Consider the following 10,302-nt stretch of genomic DNA (forward strand, 5'->3'; position numbering starts at 1 on the left):
AAAAACAAGAAGACACGTGACACGGCCAGTCACGGTGCTTGCCAAAAAGAGATAGCAGATATTAAGAAGAAATTGGAAATAAAGGGAACTCTGATCTCAGCAGTTTCACCCTCTGCCTTATATGATTTCTCATCAGGTGAGGAATCCAGAGAGGACGAAACAGTTGAGTTCCACAATTTAGAAGGAGCAGTCCCAGTCCGTCCCCTGGTCACTAAAAAAACCACAACCAGAAGGGAGGATGGATCTGAGGCTGTAAGGATAGTGAGGGAGACTAGACCTTGGCGATTGGAGGATGTTAAAATGGCGCACCAGTTTCTAGGACCATACACTCGAGATACATCCATCATGTGGATGGCTCGGGCTTGGAAGCCATATCCGGGCATTACAATCAGTGAATTGAACCAGGTCCTAAAGATAGCTGCAATCGGTCAGGAGCTGACTGCCATAGTACAAATCATTGATCGCAGGAACATAGATGCCCTCACCACCCTTGAGTGGATGGCTGATATAATAACTGCCATGTGGGATGGAGATACTATAAAATACCTCTACCATCATACTGTGCAGAGTCATGATGAGGATCCAGTCGACTACCTAACAAAGAAAAAGTTCTTAGCAGCAGCAGCAGATGTTATATTCCCGTCCAAAAATGCAGAACCTGACTACCATAATGAGGGATTTGTCAGTGATGTCATTATGGGACTTAACATGTCCATGCAGCAGCTATTAGGCTTAGGAAATGTTAGAGACCCGGATTGGGATGACTTGGACGCTAACATAGAACATGTTAGCAGATTCATGAATAAGCTGAGGAGGCACAGTAAAGCTGTTAAAACTCTAATGTATGCAAACAATGGACCTCACTCCCAGTATCAAAAGAGGCAAACCAACCCTCAAAATTCAGTGCCAAACACTGGAGAGGCTCCACCACATAAGAGCAGAGGGGGCCAAGCAAAACAAGGAAGGAAATCAGGGAAGCACAAGCAGTCTGCCAATGTTCAACGTAATAACCCCTTCATGAACAATGGCGATGTACCCCAAGGCATAGCAAGCCAAGGGACCCCAAAAACCCTCCAGGAAGAAAATAATCAACCTGGACAACTGCAGAGTCATGGACTCCGATTTGGGCTCACATTTCATTGGGGAAGTAACCAAAGAACTTTGTAAAGCCCTTGGAGTAGAGCAGCGATTTCATATTGCTGGGCACCTGCAAGCATCCGGTGCCATTGAATGGACTAATAGGATCATCAAGGAAGCTCTCCGCAAGTAGTTAAATCCTCAGGCAGGGATTGGGATGAGAAGCTCCCAATCATCCTTATGGCTATAAGGGGAACTACTGCCGTTCACGGCCACATGCCGCACATGGTCATGACAGGAAGAAAAATGGTGTTGCCTGATGAATTCTGGCTTAAAACACAACTTCCTTCTGATCTGGTGCCAGTGGTAGTGAACAATGCATGGGTGCAATCCTTAATTTCTGAAATCCACAACATCCATATGGAGGTAGCCAAGCAGCTTGGAAAAGCACAGCTCAGCATGGACCAGAGGTTGGGTTGGGTTAAAAACCCTCGCATTTGGGACACCAGGCAACTAGTACTGTACAGGAAATTTTCACAGGATGAGCATTCCCTGGAGGCTAAGTGGCAAGGTCCAGTCCCAATAATGCAAAGGATTAGCCCTGCTGTATACCAAGTGGCAATTACCAAGAGGAACGGAGAAACTTGGTACAAATATTTCCATTGCTCCCAGTTGAAGGAATGGAAAGGGAAAATGCCCAACAATACAGCCCAGCTTCAGCAGCCAGCAACCATGCCACCTCTTGGGAGGGTAGAGATCCGACAAATCTCGGTCATGCCTTGCCCAGATCTAGTGGATTCCTCAATAGGAGACACATTCATGACCCTAGAGGACATGGGGCCATACTGCGATGTAGCTATTATGTCAACTGCAGTATGGAAATCAGGGGCAAGTCCTCGGTGGCCCAGTATGCCACCGAATTCAAGATCCTGGCCCAAGACTTGGCGTGGAATGAGGCGGCCCAGATGGACCAGTTTACCGAGAGGCTGGCCGAGGAAGTCCTGGACGAACTGGCCAGGGTGGAGCAGCCACCCACGCTCCAAGAACTCATCACCCTCTGCCTCCACATCGACGGCCGCCTGGAAAGTCGCCGCCAAGCCAAGGCCAGCGGGCGCCAGCTCCCTGCGCTGCGCCACTTGGCTCCTCCCCCCTCCCCAGCCAGTACCAGAGACGAGGGTGAGCCTATGCAGCTTGGAGCTGCTTGACCCCGCCTGACTCCCGAGAAAAAGGCCAGACGCTGCACGCAGAATCTGTGTCTTTACTGCGGCACAGCAGGCCACTACGCCTCTGGCTGCCTTGCTAAGCGTCGGATACCCAGACCCTCGCTACCACCACTGCCAAAAGGGCAGCCCCAGGCGTAAGTGGACCTGCCCGCCTGGGGCGACTAGTGGGGTCCTCCGAACAGCAGGCTGACACCCTGGGCCCGTTCCTGCTACCCATTAAACTCCATCTGCTCGCTGGCTGCTGGCTGTTCGTGTATGCCATGCTGGACTCTGGAGCGGCCCACTGTTTTGTAGATGCCGCCTTTGTAAAGCAACACCAGATCCCGGTGCAAACCAAAGAGATTCTGATGCTGGTGGAGGCTATCGATGGGCGCCTCCTCCACTCCGGCCCCATCACCCGGGAGACCTGTCCCATCACCTTCCACGTCCAGCAGCACCAAGAACAGCTGCAGTTCGATGTCGCCCACATGCCTTGCTTCCCGCTGATCCTAGGCCTTTCCTGGCTGAAGCGGCACAACCCCATCATGGACTGGGCCCAGCAGGAACTACGCTTCCGAGACCCATGCCCCCAACCGACTCCTCCCACCACCATAGCAGCCAGTGTCCTGAGTGGCAGTCCTCAACTCCCTCAGAAGTATGCAGATTTCACCGATGTCTTTGAAGAGACGGGCTGATCAGCTTCCCCCTCACCCATGCCATTGATTTAGTACCCAGGGCACCACTCCCGGTGGGGCACCTGTACCCAATGTCGGAGCCTGAGTTGGCAGCTCTGCGAGACTTTCTGGACAAGAACCTGAAACGAGGGTTCATCCGACCCTCAACCTCTCCCCTATCTGCCCCAGTCCTCTTCGTGAAGAAGAAAAGTGGAGAGCTTCGGCTGTGCAATGACTACCGGGCCCTGAACAAGATCACCATCCGAGACCAGAACCCTCTACCACTGATCCCTAAACTCTTGGATCGCTTGAGGGGGGCCCAAATCTATACCAAGCTGGACCTCCGGGGGGCGTACAACTTGGTGTGCATACAACCCGGAGACGAGTGGAAGACCGCGTTTGGGACCCGATATGGGCAATATGAGCACCTGGTGATGCCCTTCGGGTTGACCAATGCCCCCGCTATCTTCCAGAGGTTCATGAATGACATATTCCAGGACCTGCTTGACCGCTTCGCGATCATATACTGGATGACATCCTGATTTACTCCCGCAATCCTGCCCAGCACGCTGAGCACGTCCTCCAGGTCCTGCAGCGCCTACGAGCCCATGGCCTCTACGTCAAGCTGGAGAAGTGTGACTTTGACCTGCGGTCCATCGAGTTCCTTGGTCACATTGTGTCACCGCAGGGAATCCTCATGGACCCGAAAAAAGTGGAAGCGGTCCTAACCTGGCAGGCTCCTCAGAATCGTAAAGACCTGCAGCGTTTTCTTGGTTTTGCCAACTACTATTGACAATTCATCCCGGCCTATGCATCCCTGACCACACCCCTGACTCAACTACTCCGCCCCAAAGAACCCTTCTGCTGGTCCCCAGAGGCCGCCTTCTCCACCTTGAAGACCTGCTTTGCCACCGGGCCACTCCTGCAATACCCCGATTCCCAGCTCCCCTTTATGGTGGAAGCTGATGCCTCCAACGTGGCCCTGGGAGCAGTGCTGTCCCAGCGCGAGGAGCCATCCCAACCACTCCAGCCCTGTGCCTATTACTCGTGCCAGCTCACTGCGGCAGAGAGGAACTATACCATCTGGGAGAGGGAGCTGCTCGCGATCAAAGCAGCTTTTGAGGTTTGGAGGCATTACCTCGAAGGGGCTCGCCACCCTGTTCAAGTGCTCACCGACCACCAGAACTTGGAGCACCTCCAGACCACCCATCATCTCAACCAATGCCATATCCGGTGGTCCCTATTCTTCTCCCGCTTTGACTTTCGGGTCACGTACATCCCCCATACCCAGAACCGGAAAGCAGATGCGCTCTTGCGGAAACCGGAATATGGCCCTGCGTCAACTGAGACCGCACCTGCTGCATCCATCTTGCCACCCTCCATGTTCGCAGCCACTTCCACTTCACCCGCACTCATGGAGGACATTCGTGCTAGCCAGGCCAATGATCCCTGGGTCCAGCAACACCTCCAGGCACTCCAAGATAGCGCAACAGGTGAGTTCACAACTTGAGGTGGCCTCTTGCTACACTGCGAATGCCTCTATGTGCTGCCCGGGCCCTTGCGGGCAGAAGTGTTACGCCTGACCCATGACTCGTTACCCGCCGGGCACTTCGGACAGCATAAGACCACCCACTTGCTCACACGGGAATTCTGGTGGCCACGAGTTCGCGAGGACGTGGCCCGTTATGTCAGCTCCTGTGACATCTGCCGACGAGCCAAAGACATCCCAGCCAAACCCTCAGGGTTGTTACAGCCATTGCCCACATCCTCGGGACCCTGGGACACCATATTGATGGACTTCATCACAGAACTTCCACGATCCAAGGGTCAGACCTGTATCCTGGTGGTTGTCAACCTATTTACAAAGATGGCCCACTTCGTTCCGTGCCCAAAACTTCCCACAGCTCAGGAGACGGCCCAACTCTACCTGCAACACATCGTTCGGCTGCACAGACTCCCAGCCCACCTAATCTCAGACCGGGGTCCCCAGTTCTCCTCTCGGTTCTGGCAAGCCCTCCATTCCAGCCTGGGTACCCGAGTGCACCTGTCCTCGGCCCACCACCCACAGACAGATGGTCAGACAGAGCGCACCAATGCTACGCTAGAGCAATATCTCCGCTGTTACACCTGTTACCAGCAGGATGACTGGACCACTCTGTTGCCCCTAGCGGAGTTTGCATACAACAACGCGGTCCATTCTTCCACCCAAATTACCCCGTTTGCTGCAACCTACGGGTACCACCCTCGGTTCTTCCTGGCCATCCTGCCACCCACGAAGGTCCCTGCCGTCGAAGCCTACCTACAAGAGCTCCGTGCCAGCCAAGACTTGCTCCAAGAGCAGCTACAACGGGCCAAGGAAGCATATAAACTGGCTGCGGACCGGAAGAGGCACGAAGGCCCCCCAATACAGCCGGGGGATCAGGTGTGGCTCTCAACCCGCTACCTGCACAGGCCTGGTCGGTCTCATAAACTGGATGCACGGTTCATTGGACCTTACCCCGTCATGGAACAAATAAACCCCGTCGCCTTCAGGCTCCAATTACCACCCCACCTCCGCGTTCACTCTGTGTTTCATCGTTCCCTCCTCGTTCCGGCTACACCCCCTGACCCGGCTCGGCCTCCTTCCCCACTGCCGCCACCACCGGTGCTAGTGAATGACGAAGACGAATATGAGGTGCGCCAGATCCTGGACTCCCGGTACCATCGTGGAGGCCTCCAGTACCTTGTGGACTGGGAGGGATATGGCCCGGAAGACCGGTCTTGGGAGCCGGTGGACAACCTTCATACACTGGACTTGGTACAGCAGTTCCACAACTACCACCCCGACCTCCCAGGCCCTTTGACAGAGGGGGGCCCTGGTGGGGGGATAGTGTCATGGGTGCCAGGGACCCTGCAGAAGAAGCTGAGCCTGCAGAAGGAAATGTGCCCCTGCCACCTGCACTAGTACCCCTGCCACCTGCACCAGTGCCCCTGCCCCCTACTGGAGAAGATCCAAGCCCCCCTGCCTCGCCCTCTCGGGTGGCTCGTGTACGTGACCACCTTTGTCAGGATCTCAGGGACTGAAGAAGGGCGGCACGCTCACGAGCAAGATGCTCCCTGAGCCCTGAGTTTTAAAAGGATCCTGGCCCCGCTGGGAGTGAGGATGCTTGAGTCTCAGCAGGATCCTGGCCGCCCTCTGAGTCAGCAATTAGTCCAAATGGGCAACAGACAGCAGAGGGCTATATAGCTGTGGGCTTTGGGAGTAGGCTTTGTGGAAGCAACTAGTCACTTACCTGACATTCTAGCATCCACTTCGGCTTCTGACTTTGGCTTCTGGACTCCCTGACTTTGGCTTTGACTTCTGGACTCCTTCGACTTCGGCTCCTGAACCTTTGACTGGCATTACCTGGACTGTGATTCGGTTTTGGCATTTTGGACCCCCTTTGCTCCCCAGCTACAGACCTCGGACCGCTCCTGGACTTTGCCTGACCTAGCCCCAGCTCGTGACACACACCACCCCTGCGTGACTCCTCTAAGGGATTCCCCAAAGGAATGTCACTATATTCTGAGGCATGAGAACACTTCCGCATTTGTTTATTTGGGAAACGGGTGTGCGTGTGTGAGGACTTTTTGTGATTATGTAATCATCAACACCTTCCAAATTCAACCCATGCTTCCAGGAGTGAACAGGTGCTTTTGCAATTTGTCTTCTATTCTGGGATACAACCTGAGGTTCACAGTCCCCATCTGGACTAGAGAGGAAATTGTAATAGCTCCTACTCTGTTTAAATCTATTAAGCCAGTTTTTCTAGGGATGAGTCTAGAAGCAATTAGATCGCTGTTAACCCATCCTCACCTGCAGGAAATCAAGAGAGCTGGAGATACAGCTTCCATGGTGGTAAAGCACAATGGTGAAGAAATTTCCAACATTTTTACTAAAATTAAGGACACTGGGAAGCATTCGTTCCTTGACACAATTTTGGGCTGGAGCCCGACTTCGAGTGCAGTTTTGAATGTGCTGTTGCATCCCATTGTCATAATTTTGGCCTTCCAAATAGTTTTCTGTGCAACCCTAATTGGACTCGGGTGCTGGATGATTAGGAAAGATTAGGAAAGTGGAAGTGTTTCAGAACATGATGAAATATTGTCCCCTGCAGTGGTTGAGCTTGCCTTTTCTCCCCAGAACTTTTCCCTGTATTTTTGCCCTGATCCACTTAGCCTAGGTCTCAAGGTATTAAGTTCTTTTTGTATGAATTTTAGTCTGTCTTTTAACACATGAAGGGAGGGCTGAAAAGCCCTAGATATGTGTGGAGGTCCGAACCAGAAAGTGCCCTAGAAGAGGTATTCCCAAACTCCGGATATCCTAGTAGTTTTGAAAGCATTGTGTGGTGGGCGTGTCCAGGCCGAGACACGCAATGGGAAGTGCTTGTCAATTACGGTAATGGAATTCAAATGTATGTTTTACAACCCAGTACAAAAATATTATTGTATATTGTGTTTTGCCAATGTCAATATATTATGTGTTTATGGGGAAAACAATACACAAAGGTCTGGAAGTCCTGTTCCATTAAAAAGGGTAATTTACATGGCCCATCCTACTCAAACCAGTGCTTACACTCCCTCCTCTGTCCCTTGCAAGCTGCCTTAGCCGCCAGCAGGAGGCCGCACTTGGTAAAATATGTGACATATCCAGCTGACCATTGCCATCTCCTGGGTGTTTTCAACTGAATGTGAATATGTGTATATATTTTCCAGTCTATTTTTCACAAGGAAAGGGAGCCAGCTCTGAAAGGGCTAGCTCTGAGGTAGTTTATCAGCCAACCCGAGGAGTCTGAGACTATATCAGGACTCCGATGGAGCCCAGTACAAGACCACCAATGGCAGAAACGAGGGGTGAGCCCCTGCTTTTGCCTACGGGTTTGGAGAAGATCACCTCTGCTTTGGGCATTCCCTTCCACCATACCAGTAGGCCCTCCGGTCCGATATGTTGTTAGGTCTAGGTGCTCAGAGGGACCCAGGAGTAAATGACCAACACCTAAATGCAGTGGGTCTACTGGAAACCAGTACTCATTAGAACTGAGTCTTCAATGTTTATGATTATGTTTTGTGAAATATTGTTTGTAAATATGAGTACCATCATGCATTGCATACAATCGGGCCCATCTGCATAAATCCGCCCACGTTCCGGATATGCCCGAGCAAATCCGAGGGATATCTGCACATGTACAATGAACTGTGTGGCACAAGACGGTGATGGCCCCTCCCCCTTCAAGAAAGCAGAAGGCTTGTTGAGGGACGGACCTCAGAGTGAGTGACAGGCTATGTTGATTATGGACTGTTCTGTCTTTTACCTCGTAAAGAGGGAGTCCTCCAACCGGTGAAGGCCTCCAAGCTGGCCCTAAAAAGGGGTCAGGCTGACACCGGACCCCTCAGAACCCCAAAGGCTCTAGATTAAAAAGAGAGAAGGCAATAGAGGTTGGCTTCTCCGAATCCAGTGCAAGGGAAGGGGCATCATACTGGTGCAGACTCCCCAGTTTGGAGTGCCAGCCCGGAAGCCATTCTCTCCCAGGGAACTTGACCATCTGTGGCAGCTAGCATTTGGGGCATGCCAACTGACATGCCTTAAGAACATAGTGGGCACAGTTGACTGTTTCAATAATGGAACCTCAGGGTCTGGATAATGGGAAACCTATGGTACTGTATGTTATGTATTTTGTTTACTAACATGTCAAACACAATAAGGGTGCAAACATCTCCCCCAGAAGCCTTTGTGTGCCTGTTTGCATATGTATATGGAAGCCTCTTCATAATTGGGTCTGAATGATGCCATGCGGGCCCAGGACTGAGGGAGGTGGAGGATCTGACTCAAGAAGCATCGGAGAACCCTGCATTGAGCATGCTCTGCGGAGATTTTGGCTTCAACCCGGGCATTCTCCATACAAGGGGGGGGGGAAGTAATGACTGCCGCCAGGCACTCTTTATTTCGCCCTCCACCAGGACATTCACATACCTAATGGGTACATAGAAGAAGATCCTCTTCAAACCCTCTTGGGGAGGGACGGTGGCTCAGTGGTAGAGCATCTGCTTGAGAAGCAGAAGGTCCCAGGTTCAATCCCTGGCATCTCCAAAAAAGGGTCCAGGCAAATAGGTGTGAAAAGCCTCAGCTTGAGACCCTGGAGAGCCGCTGCCAGTCTGAGAAGACAATACTGACTTTGATGGACCAAAGGTCTGATTCAGTATAAGGCAGCTTCATATGTTCTTCATATGTTCATATGTTCAACCCCAGTATAAGAAGCTTATCAAGGGGGGGGGGAGAAGATGAAGAGAAAAAGACTCAAGGCTAAGACAGGAACTAGTAAACAAATGTATTAGACTAGTTATAGGGAATGATGCATGAATTCACTTGTAACCATGAATTCTAATGTAATTGTATACTTGCTAAATTAATTGTTGTCATAATTGTGTGTGTTTTATCAATCAATTCTTGTTATTTATCTGGCTGGAATAACAGCAGTGATTTTATGAACTCAACCTTTTATATCAATGATTGTAACCTTGTGTTTTAAATACTGTATGCCAAACAATGTTGCCAATGTCTGTTGCCTCCGCATTGTAGTATTTGAGGAAGTAGCCTTTGGCCCATTGGATACTGTTTTTTCAAATTGATTTTTGAGTATTTTAGATTAGTGGCTCCACCTTTTGTAGATAGGTGGTACACTCCGGTTGATATTTGGCTCTTTGTGGAAACGTCACCTGTCAAGATCAGCTGTGGACTTTTTGTTATCCTAAATATAGAGAAAGTGGGCAGTGAGTTAGTATGCAGAGTCATGGAAATGTTTTTAGCAGATTAAAAGAGTCACGAGTTGGGGTCTGGTGTTTGTTAGTTTATGTTAACTGGGCTGAAACAACAACAATTAAGTTGGAATAGCATGTCCATGTACTAAACCCATTACCTATCGTGGGTGTGAAGTGCAATAAATGAGAGTCTGTTGTAATGTTAGCTCTGAGCTAAAATGAGGACATAGGTTTCTTGGAGGTTTGATTTAAACATGTAACACACATATAAACATAATTATAGTTTGCCATTAGAAAAAAGAATACATTAAAATATAGTGGAAGATGGGTTAGCATGTAATGAGATAAACAGCCAGTATCGCTATTTGAGTATGTCAATACATAAAACATTATTCTGATTCACTATTCTAAAAGAGATGTGTTTAACTTGTTATAATCTGATTATAACTCTCCTTATTTCAGAGCCAAATACCTGATATAGGAAATGAGGAGGGGCAGTGATTCAGCGATAGAGCCTCTGATTGGCATGCAGAAGGTCCCAGGTTCAATTCTCAGCATATTAAATTAAAAGAATC

General features: G+C 50.4%; 1 non-coding gene across 1 annotated transcript; it reads left to right on the forward strand.

Annotated features, from left to right (window-relative positions):
- The first annotated feature begins 8,992 nt into the window (after positions 1 to 8,992).
- Positions 8,993 to 9,059, forward strand: TRNAL-GAG (transfer RNA leucine (anticodon GAG)). Its single transcript has one exon. It is a non-coding gene; the product is annotated as a tRNA-Leu (tRNA).
- Positions 9,060 to 10,302: the final 1,243 nt, after the last annotated feature.

This window comes from Heteronotia binoei, chromosome 4 (assembly GCF_032191835.1).
Source record: "Heteronotia binoei isolate CCM8104 ecotype False Entrance Well chromosome 4, APGP_CSIRO_Hbin_v1, whole genome shotgun sequence".
Classification (NCBI taxonomy): domain Eukaryota; kingdom Metazoa; phylum Chordata; class Lepidosauria; order Squamata; family Gekkonidae; genus Heteronotia; species Heteronotia binoei.